Genomic DNA, 12,259 nt, shown 5'->3' on the forward strand with positions numbered 1-12,259 from the left:
CAGCATCCGAAATCGGAATCAAACCCGGGTTGCAGGTGCTATAAGGCAGTAGCTCTACCGCTGCATCAGCGTGCTGCCCGGTGGAGCTGTGATTTTGTTTTCATTTTGGTGTTGCTTGGAGACCAGAGAGCCTGTGGCTACTTCTATGATTTGTAGTAAATGAGGGGAATCAAATGAAAAGTTGTTTGGGGAAGAATAAGTTCAGCCAGATGGAGGAGAGTGTTAGTGGGGGGGAAGCTGATCTTTGTTCCAAATTAAAGAGGAGAGCTTCATGACTTTCATAAATGTGGAGAGATAATTATAGAGTGTGTTCCATGGTGAGGATGGGGCAGTGGGCACCAGGGAATATGAAATTGCCACAACGGTGGGAGGTTTACATGTTATCTGAGGTGGGAAGGGCCTGGACAAGGGAAGACAAGATCGAGTTGAGGTATGAGGAGGTAAGTTAGTGGGGAAAGAGTAGGCAGAAACAATGTGCCTACCAGGGTAGTCCAATTTGTGGAGCCTAAGCTCAAGGCACCATCTTGCTGGAGGCTATGGAAGGGAGGTCTCCAAATGTGTGATGGTCTTGGATGTTTGTTGGTTGGGTCATGTCCAGAGGCAGGTATATAAACATAGAAACATAGAAAATAGGTGCAGAAGTAGGCCATTCGGCCCTTCTAGCCTGCATTGTCATTCAATATGATCATGGCTGATCATCCAACTCAGTATCCTGTACCTGTCTTCTCTCCATACCCCCGGATCCATTTTGCCACAAGGGCCACATCTAACTTCCTTTTAAATATAGCCGATGAACTGGCCTCAACTAACTTCTGTGGCAGAGAATTCCAGAGATTCACCACTCTCTGTGTGAAAAAAAAATCTCATCTCGGTCCTAAAAGACCCTTATCCTTAAGTATGAGGAGGTGCCTGCGAACTGCCGTCTAACTTCTGCATGGTACAGTTGGTAAGTAGGGAGCTTTTCAGAATTCAGCAAAGCATGGGCTAGAAAAGAAAAGTAGAATAAGAATAAACAAGACATATAAAACCATATAGTCAGAGCTTCAACAGGTATGTAAAGAAAAAGCCGAGCAAGGGGAAATGTGGGTATGTTGCCAACAGGAAGCACAAGAGTGGAAATGGTAGAAAAATTGCATCAATACCTTACGCCTCCACAAAAGATGCTAATAACCTGATGTAAATACTGGATAACAAAACGGCCCATTCAAAGAAGGAAACACAAGACAGTATCAGTTAAAAGAACTGGTTGAAATATTAGACCCTGAAGTGTGTTAAATCCCAAAGAGGTGTTTATGGGAATTGTAGCTGCTGTGATTTTCATCTTCCAAAATTGTATGGATTCTGTAATACTGTATTGATTACTGCAGATTGAAGGATAGAAAATGTTAGTTCACTATTTAAGGGGAGGGGGGTGGGGGTGGAGGAGAAATAGGAAACAACTAACTTGACATTGGTACTTGAGAGAATGTGGGAATCTGTAATTAAAGATGTGACCATTTGAAGATGGTGGTAGATTTCATCATACAATACAATACAGGTGCACAACCTTTTATCCGAAAGCCTTGGGACCAGACACTTGTCGGATTTCGGACATTTTCGGATTTCAGAATGGAAGATTTTTAGCGTAGATTAGGTAGGTAGCGCGGGCGGCTTGAAAAGTCTGGAGCAGCTGCCTCCTCCCCGGAGACCGGGAGAATCATTGCATAAATGTTAGTCAGTTAGTTTGGAGGGATTTTATGTGGTGGTGGTGGTGGTGGTGGTGGTGGGTGTAGGGGTGAAGGGGGAAACTTTAATTCTTAGTCCCCTACCTACCTGGTCGGCGACTCCCAACCTCGCGGAGCTGGGGGCTCCGTCCGGCCGCGGGCGGCGCCGGTTGTAGCTCCGACCCCGGCAACTCTACCCCTGGCTGCGAGGCGCTCCAAATCCAGCGCGGCCCGCGGCCGGACGTCCCAGCTCCGCGAATGTCGGGAGTCGGCGGCGTCGCAGCGCTGGGATACCAGCGGGGAGCGGGCAATGCCTTACCGGGTCGCCGTGCGGCAAGCTCCGGAGCGCTGTGGCCGCCTTCTTCCAACATTCGCGGAGCGTCGCTGGATTTGGAGCCGCGGAGCTGGGGGCTGTCCGGCCGCGGGCGGCGCCGGTTGGAGCTCCGACCCCAGGCTGCGCGGCTCCAAATCCAGCGACGCTCCGCGATGTTGTGTGTCGGCGGCCATAGCGCTCCGGAGCTTGCCGCACGGCGACCCGGTAAGGCATTGCCCGCACCCCGCTGGTATCCCAGCGCTGCGACGCCGCCGACTCCCGACATTCGCGAAGCTGGGGCGTCCGGCCGCGGGCCGCGCTGGATTTGGAGCGCCTCGCAGCCAGGGGTAGAGTTGCCGGGGTCGGAGCTACAACCGGCGCCGCCCGCGGCCCCACCGGCCACAGCGCTGCGGAGCTTACTGCACAGCGACCCGGTAAGGCATTGACCGCTCCCCGCCTCTCCGACCAGGTAGGGGACTAAGAATTAAAGTTTACCCCTTCACCCCCCTTCACATAAAAGCCCTCCAAACTAACTGACTAACATTTAAGCAATGATTTACAGATGTTTAAGCGTCTCCCGGTCTCCAGGGAGGAGGCAGCCGCTACAGTAGTACAGACCTGGGTTGACCGTGGGTCGTTTTGGGTCAGGTTTGGCGCCAAACGCGAGCTTTGGTGCGCAGACGACATCTGGAAAAAATGGCCGGTTTTCGGAGCTTTTCGGTTTCTGGAACACCGGATAAAAGGTTGTGCACCTGTACAATACAATTTATTTGTCATTTGGACCCCGTTGAGGTCCAAACGAAATGTTGTTTCTGCAGCCATACATTACAAAACGAAAAAGACCCGAGACACAACACAGTTACACAAACATCCATCACATCGCTGTGATGGAAGGCAAAAAAAACTTATCTCTCCCCTGCACTCCCCCCTCGATGTCAGAGTCAAAGTCAAAGCCCCCCGGCTGGCGATGGTGATTGTCCCGTGGCCATTAAAGCCACGCCGGGTGATGCAAGGCCACGCACCGGCTCTTGGTGTTGGAGCCCCGGCGTGCGCTCGCAAATTCCCGCGGCCATTCCAAGCCGCGTGGGGCGGTGATGTAAGGCCCCGCTCCAGGTGCTCAGACTTCTCTCGCTACTCGGGCGGGAGAAGTCGCCGCACCGGAAGCCCCGAAAAGCGGTCTCCCATCCAGGGACCCGCGGGCTCCCGGTGTTGCCGTCCACCAGACCCGCAGCTGCAGCCTCCGAATCTCCGGGGGTCGGGTCGCAGCAGCGAGTCACCACAGCTCCACCCGTTCGGACTCGGCCAGCTCCACGAAGGTGAGTAGGACTGCATCTCCACGACTGGAGCCCCACGGTCGTTCCTGTTGGAGGTCGCTCCACGTTGCAGCCCCAACGACAATGGACACCCGACAAAGAAAAGGTCGGGTCTCCCGTGCAGGGGAAAGATTTTAATAATGAAGATATGAAAGTGAATTAGGTGTCAAATTAAACTTCTTTTTATGCTTTATCTGATGGGATAAATTAAAGACTTGATTTTTTTAAATCTCAAAATGTTGTAACATTGCTAGTAAACGATGTTGTGTAAATTACACTCAAATGGCGCCCAAGTGGGACAGGCCCTTTAGGCTCCATGGTAGCTTCCATGTTTCCAGATTCCAAATGCAAGAAACTGCATTTCACAAATGAGTTACACAACTTGAGTTTGAAAAATTATGCAGATCATATGAGGCTACATTTGAAGCATGCAATGACATATGTTTGCAATCACTAGCATTGGAAAAACTGGCAATATTACAATTTGCTGGCCCCTACAATCAAAGTCTGCAAGTCCTCATGCATTCTTAAGTATGACTGAAAGTATCGAATTGGTGAAATCAATTTAGAGAATTAAAGTTGAGTGCTGGATGTGCTTAGGACTTTGCAGCCAAATATACAACTAGAAACAGTTAACTCAAACAAAACCATGAGTGAAGGGGCTTTACAGTTATATTGTCAAGACAGTTCAATGGGGTTCGAACATAATGAAACTGGTCAGCTTTGCCTATTATTCTGCAACTTACCAATAATTCAATATGCCCATCATGAAAACATAGAAAATAGATGCAGGAGTAGGCCATTCGGCTCTCCGAAACATCACCTATCCTTGTCCTCTGGAGATGCTGCCTGACCCGCTGGTTTCCTCTAATGTGATCATGGCTGATAATCCAAAATCAGTACCCTGTTCCTGCCTTCTCCCCATATCCCCTGATTCCATTAGCCCTAAGATATATCTAACGTCTCTTGAAAACATCCAGTGCAACTGCCTTGGTATCTTTTACATAATTAGATACACAATTTTCTATTCAATCATATACTTTGCATATTAAATACCATGAACAATCGCAGATCCAGAGACATTTTATCTTTGAAACATTTATTGCATCCTAAAAATTAACGGACCTTCCCATTATCCCTAATCTGTCAGAATATTTTGACCAGGTTAATAATTCCTCCTTTGTCACAAACTTTAACTTAACAGCCTCCTGTATCAACTGAAAATGTAACGTATTCAGTCCTGAATTATAACTAATCAGAGACCAGCAATTTTCCATCCACAGATATTTGGCTAAACGTGTTCATAGTTTCCCAGTTTATTCCGATCATTTTTCTTAAACTGTCGAGTGACATCTGCCATTTTTCCAGCGTTTTTTTCATAATGGTAAACATTTTTGGCATCTGCCATGTTCTAACTTGCAACCAGTGGAATCGCAGTGTACTTCACAACCGTAAATATATCCAGGTATCAATTTATGTACTTCCAAGAAATTTTAGGTTATGGTCCTCATGATTTTTTTTAGGCCTCTGGTTTGCCATTCAGGTAACCAACCCACACTGTGTGCAAATGTCATTCCATATCAGAAAAGTAAGTACAACCATGTCACTTAACTGTTCAGTATTGCAGTCCACTTCACTGTGGAAGCAACTCTGTTCAGCAAACTCCTTGAAACCACAGACAAATCACAAAATGCACACACCTAGCCATTTGTGACAGCTGTAAGCATAGTCCGACCTCCTCCTTCACATCCATGCAGGGAACCCAGCAGCACTTACAGGCGAAACAGAGATCACGTACACCTCCTCTAACCGCATCCACTGCCGCCTCCTTAACACCTGCGAGACCAAGCATAGACTAGGGAACCATTTTGCTGAACACTTGCACTCAGTGGCGGACTGGGTCTAAAATAATCGCTTGCTGGAGACAAAGGGGGCCCACTTCATCAGTGGCCCACTTGCCATCGGGCAAGCTGACACCCTGGCCAGTCCTCCACTGTTTGCACTCTAGTGCACCAATTTCTCCCAGTATTCCCCCACCCTTTCCCCTGACATTTCACACCTATTCTCTCTTTATTGTCAGTCTTTAGTTAGCTTTCTCATTCTTGTCAACTGCCCTCACATGTAACACCAATCAGTTGCCTGGCTTTGTCTCGCCCCCACCTCTCACCCAGCGTTTTCCCTCCTACTAGAATCAATGTGAAGAAGGAAACTGACCCGAAACATCACCTATCCTTGTCCCCTGGAGATGCTGCCTGACCCGCTGGTTTCCTCCAGCACTTTGTATTTTTTGATGAAAATTCCAGCATCTGCATTTTACAAGGATGTTGCTAGGACTCGAGGGGCTGAGCTATTGGGAGAGGTTGAGCAGGCTGGGACTCTATTCCTTGGAGTGCAGGAGGATGAAGGGTGATCTTATAGAGGTGTATAAAATCGTGATTGGAATGGATCGGATAGATGCACAGAGTCTCTTGTCCAGAGTAGATGAAACGATTTAATAAGAATGTGAGTGTTAATTTTTCACACAAGGGGTGGTGGGTGCATGGAACAAGCTGCCAGAGGAAGTAGCTGAGGCAGGGACTATCCCAACATTTGAGAAACAGTTGAAGGTAGACAAAAAATGCTGGAGAAACTCAGCGGGTGAGGCGGCATCTATGGAGCGAAGAAATAGGTGACGTTTCGGGTGGAGACCCTTCTTCAGACTGATGTGGGGTGGGGGGCTGGGGGGTGGGAAGAAGAAAATAAGAGGCGGAGACAGTGGGCTGTGGGAGAGCTGGGAAGGGGAAGGGAAGGAGGGAGAAAGCAAGGACTACCTGAAATTGGAGAAGCCAATGTTCATACCACTGGGGTGCATAGTACCCAAGCAAAATATGGGGTGCTGCTCCTCCAGCCCGCAGTGGGACTCACTCTGGCCATGGAGGAGGCCCAGGACAGAAAGGTCGGATACGGAATGTGAGGGTGAGTTGAAGTGCCGAGCCACCGGGAGATCGGGTTCGTTAATGCGGACTGTGCAGAGGAGTCGGGCCAAGCCAAGAAACAGTTAGACAGGTACATGGATAGGACAAGTTTGGAGGGATATGGACCAAATGTGGGCAGGTGGGACTAGTAGAGCTGGAACATGTTGACCAGTGTGGGCAAATTGGGCCGAAGGGCCTGTTTTCATGCTGTATGGCTCTGTTCTGTCTGCAATCCTTTGTGCCCACAACTAATTATGCAAGTTTATTTAGCTTACATGTTGTTGGGCTGAAGGACATATTTACCAAGATAATGAATTGCAGCATCTAATCCGTCGGAAGGAGGGTCTTGACCCGAAACGTCACCTATTCCTTTTCTCCAGAAATGCTGCCTGACCCGCTGAGTTCCTCCAGCATTTTGTGTCTATAATCATTCTTTAAGATAAGTATTAAATTACAATGGAAAACCATTACTGCTGGTAGGATAAAACCTAATTGCTCTCTTGACTCATTGTATTTATGCTTTTGTACTCCGTAAATGTATGTAAAAGTTCATCAATCTGTTAAAAGTGCATTTTAAGGTTTCCAGATTGATCACTTATGTACTCTGACTAAAAAGCCCAAATGCAAGAAACAGCAGCTGACTCCAGCACACGGTTTGGCTTTGAATAAACTTCACATTTTTGGGGGCAATTTGTTCAAATGTTTCTAATAATCCCACAAGTTGTAGAAGTGATTGTCACAGCCCACAAATGGATCACTAAACTCCTGACGTTTTCTTGGTTCACCTAACAAAAATAATCAGAGGAAGAAAATCACAATAAATGTTACAAACATGAACACAGATGCAAAAAAAAACTCGATATAATCAACTAACCAGGCTATGGGTGTGACGAAGGCCTCACTGCCTGCTCTAGGAATGGCAATTACATGCTCTCCTCTACAACACAATTTCAATTTGTTTCCCTTTTCCTCATTTCATGTTCAGTATTATTATTTTACTGATTCTGTTCGATTGTTGCTTGCTGAGATTAGTCACAGAACCTTTAAACGTGTCAGATTGATTACTTTTCATTAAAACTAAGAAAGCTTAGAAATCTTAGCTGCTGCCTGAGGTGCTAAGAACCCAAGAACTTAGAGTAACAACGTTAGTTGATTTCAAAACTTAATGATGTTAAAATAATTGGTTGGCAAGGATTTGATAACATATTAAGATTGCATAGCAATTATCACAACTTAACACAATTACCACAACGTATCATAGCATTGCTAAATTTCTGGAACAATATTTCTTTCAGCTAACAAAAGTAATTAATAATTAGTCTGAGTTAGTCAATTAGTTAATGGTGCAGTAACGCTTGGCTAGCAGTCACCGTTGAACGGTATTCAATGTACTAGTTAAGAGGGAGAAAGGATGTCAGAAAACAAGTCTCTAAATTTATGTAAATTTTGGGAAAGTGAGGAAGAAGAGTAGACTATGCAGAACATTGACAAACAATGTGAAATGTTCCAAGATCATCTTGGTGATAGACGTGTATATTTTGAATTGAATTGAAATTATTTGTCGTTCAAAATGAATGAAACGAAATGAATGTTATCCCTAACAACTAAGTTCAGGTAGACAGTAACATGGACAAGGGAGAGCCAGTGGATGTAGTGTACCTGGACTTTCACAAAGCCTTTGATAAGGTCCCACACAGGAGATTAGTGCGCAAAATAAGAGCACATAGTATTGGAGGTAGGGTATTGACATGGATAGAGAAGTGGTTGGCAGACAAGAAACAAAGAGTAGGAATTAACGATTCGCTTTCAGAATGGCAGTTTGTGACTAGTGGGATACCTCAAGGTTCTGTGCTGGGACCTCAGCTATTCACAATATATATTAATGATTTAGATGAATGAATTAAAAGTAACATTAGCAAATTTGCAGATGACACAAAGCTGGATGGCAATGTGAATTGTGAAGAGGATGCTATGAGGATGCAGGGTGATTTGGACAGGTTGGGTGAGTGGGAAGATGCATGGCAGATGCAGTATAATGTGGATAAATGTCAGGTTATCCACTTTGGTAGCAAGAACAAGAGGCAAATTATCATCTGAATGGCAGGTAGATACAAAATGCTGGAGTAACTCAGCGGGTCAAGCAGCATCTCTGGAGCAAAGGAATGGGTGACGTTTCGGGTCGAGACCCTTTTCAATGCTGATGTCAAGGATGAGTCAGACAGAGATAGAATGCAGTCGGAGACAGTAAGACTGGTGGGTGGGTAGACGGAGGGGATGGACAGAGAGGGAAAGCAAGGGCTATTTGAAGTTAGAGAAGTCAATGTTCATACTGCTGGGGTGTAAGCTGCCCAAGCGAAATATGAGGTGCTGTTCCTCCAATTTGCGCTGGGCCTCACTCTGACAATGGAGGAGGCCCAGGACAGAAAGGGCAGATTGGGAATTGGAGGGGAATGGCGTGAATTTGCAGCTTTATCCTGCGCTACTTAATCCAAGGGCGAGCGAACGAGACAACAGACGGACGAAAGCAATGATCATAGAGTGGAATAGATGGCATTTCGGGCCAAGACCTTCAATTTTTTAGAAAGGTCCTTACCCCAAAGAGCAGGATTTGTGGCTCTGAGGCCGGTGTTTTGCACAATCCTGCAAACTTCGGGTTGAGGGCAGGTCTTATTATCTCCTGACGGAGGTTGTTTATCTCGTATTGGGTGTTGCACAGCAGAGCTAATGTATCACCTGGTTTGTGGTCATATCCACCCCATCCACGGAACGAGCATAAGAAGTAATGGCTGACGTCAGGAACCTGAGAATCCGCTGTCATTTTAATTCTTGGTTGCGGATGTTCTGCCCAACGTACCCCCAGATTTGGCTGTTGACGGCCGGTACGTTGAGCGAAGCGCAGTTTTCTGGGGACGAATACGCTCTAGTGCCTCATTGACTACCTGCTCTTGTAGGGGTTTGAAGGACAGGTAGTCTATGCTGGCCGCCTGTTTTGGCTCTAATGGCCGTCCTGCTCGTGGTACAGCCACGTAGCGGTTGACCACACCCAGCAGCTCTTCCTGTTCCTGTACCCCAAGCGTACTCCCGACATCTTCTTGACCAGCCCAGCCCTGGTCCCCAACGCTGCCCTCGGCTGAGGGAGAAGCGATGGCCAGTGCCTTGTAAGGCACTGTGGCGGGAGTGCCTGAACTCCCTTGGCGAGACTGCTCCAGCTCCCGAAGCAAGTCTCGCTGGAGCATTTGCTCCATGAGCCGTTCCATGTGGCTCAGGCGGCTGTGTCTGCCACTCTCGGGCGGCGAGACGTCCTCGTCGGAGATGTAGGACATTACCGGCCGGTTTGTCTTCTGTGTAGATTTACTTCCAGCCCGCTGCTCAGGCTGCGCTAGCGGCACTGGGCTCGGCTCGGTGTCAGAAATAGCGGACCGCAGCGTGTGCGGTCCTGCCGCCTCTCGCCCCCCACTGATGGAACGTTCCTCTGTTGGAGTCCAACGGGGGGCGGTCTTTTTTGCTTGCCTTGCTTTGCTCATTTTTCCCAGTTGTCTCGACCTGGTGTAGACAAAGCAAAGCAACGTTTTCGAATACGACCTCAGAATAAACTTACCTGACGGTCCGTCTTTTTAAGCTTGTAGCGGGAGCGCCCTGTACTCCCGTTCGTCGCTGTAGCACTGTGTGTACGCTCATGTCGCGCGTGCGTGCTGGACGAATTCTTCACGTAGTCACTCAGGTGACTCCAAAGTAAAATGGCCTCATTCTGCTCCTAAACATAGAGTATCTTCTTTTTCAAATATGTACTTAAACAATATTGGCTTGTGCTGTTGAGATAGATTTAGAAGTTGCTTCGCTGAAATCTGTTTACATTCCTGCAAAGGTGGTCTATAATTGAATTACTAGTTTTGGCATCAGCATGCTCCTTGATCCAAAAGGATATGGACAGTTCAAGCAATTTGGCAAAAAAATTCACAGATGGAGTAAAATGCAAGTAAAATGGACAAATGCGTGGTTATTCCTATGTTGGAAAGAATAGAGAGAAAATATATATATATACATATATATTAAAAATGGAAAATAAATATCAGTAGTACATTGAGAGATTTTGGCGTCCTTGTATATGATAGGGTGGTAAAGAAGGCTTTTGGTACATTGGCCTTCATCAATCAGGGTATTGAGTATAGAAATTACATTTACACAGGACATTATGTTACAGTAGCAATGTTACAAAATTTTGAGATTTTAAAAATCAAGTCTGCAATTTATCCCATCAGATAAAGCATAAAAAGATGTTTAATTTGACACCTAATTCACTTTCATATCTCAAGTAATTAAACGTTCTGGCCATTTTCATACTCGGAAATTAGCATCTTGTTCCCTATTGATTTTCTATGGACATAACAAAAAAGCTGTGATCGTGGGCAGTCAAAAGCCCATTACTTTCTTAAAAATTAAGATAACTGAATGAAATGTTCAGTTATCATAGATTGAAGCATTCTGAAACAAATATAAAATAATCTTACTTGGATGACATGAAATTAAAGCATATAATTAGTTAGTTACCCAATTGTAGCTAATTCCAAACTTCAATTACTAGATCTAAACATCTATCCATTTCTTAAGAAATGATTAACATTTTTAAATAGCCTAAGTGTCCAAATAATATTCACAATAAAACATGATTTTTTAATCTCATTTACATTAATTTATAGGCCAAATGGAAGGAATTTAGTGTTAAGCGCTAGCATGGTGTTGTGGGCTGAAGAGACTGGTTTCCAAGAGGGTTAGTATGGACATTGTGGGCCAAATGGATTCTTGGGCTGGCAGCTCAGTCACTGGGACCACTCACACACACTCACTCACACACGCACTCACTCATACACTCACAAAACACACACACATTCACTCACAAACACATATACACACTCACAAATAAAGGCACACACACACACACACACACACACACACGCACACACACACATATATCTGAGGAATGACATTCTTGCCATAGAGGGAGTACAGAGAAGGTTCACCAGACTGATTCCTGGGATGTCAGGACTTTCATATGAAGAAAGACTGGATAGACTTGGTTTGTACTCGCTAGAATTTAGAAGATTGAGGGGGGATCTTATAGAAACTTACAAAATTCTTAAGGGGTTGGACAGGCTAGATGCAGGAAGATTGTTCCCGATGTTGGGGAAGTCCAGAACAAGGGGTCACAGTTTAAGGATAAGGGGGAAATCTTTTAAGACCTAGATGAGGAAATCTTTTTTCACACAGAGAGTGGTGAATCTCTGGAATTCTCTCCCGCAGAAGGTAGTTGAGGCCAGTTTATTGGCTATATTTAAGAGGGAGTTAGATGTGGCCCTTGTGGCTAAAGGGATCAGGGGATATGGAGAGAAGGCAGGTACAGGATACTGAGTTGGATGATCAGCCATGATCATATTGAATGGCGGTGCAGGCTCGAAGGGCCGAATGGCCTACTCCTGCACCTATTTTCTATGTTTCTATCTATATACACACACACATACATACATACACTCACAAACATACACACACACACACACACACACACACAGACACTCACACACACACACACTCACACACTCACTGACTCACACACCCATATATATGGCAGTAAACTTTCTTGAATACTCATACGGTTGAGCGCGGCCTCTCCACTTTCGGGCTTCCGCAGTCAGCGGCACTTCCGCAATCAGCGTGACCTCTGCACTCTACCGGAAATTATGCAATCAGCTCGACCTATCCACTAAGCGGAAGTCACAAAATGAGCGGGACTTTCGAACTAAACACTGTTGGACCTAATAAAGCATTTATTCCATCCAAACACAGTCGGACCTAATAAAGCATTTATTCCATCCAAACACAGTCGGACCTTATAAAGCATTGCAGTTTCAAGCACAGGCAGGGCAGCAGGCCAAGCAACTCATGGCATTGTCATTAAGGGTAACAAATCTTTTATTGCAAGTA

The sequence above is a fragment of the Leucoraja erinacea genome, chromosome 17 (assembly GCF_028641065.1).
Source record: "Leucoraja erinacea ecotype New England chromosome 17, Leri_hhj_1, whole genome shotgun sequence".
Taxonomy (NCBI): domain Eukaryota; kingdom Metazoa; phylum Chordata; class Chondrichthyes; order Rajiformes; family Rajidae; genus Leucoraja; species Leucoraja erinaceus.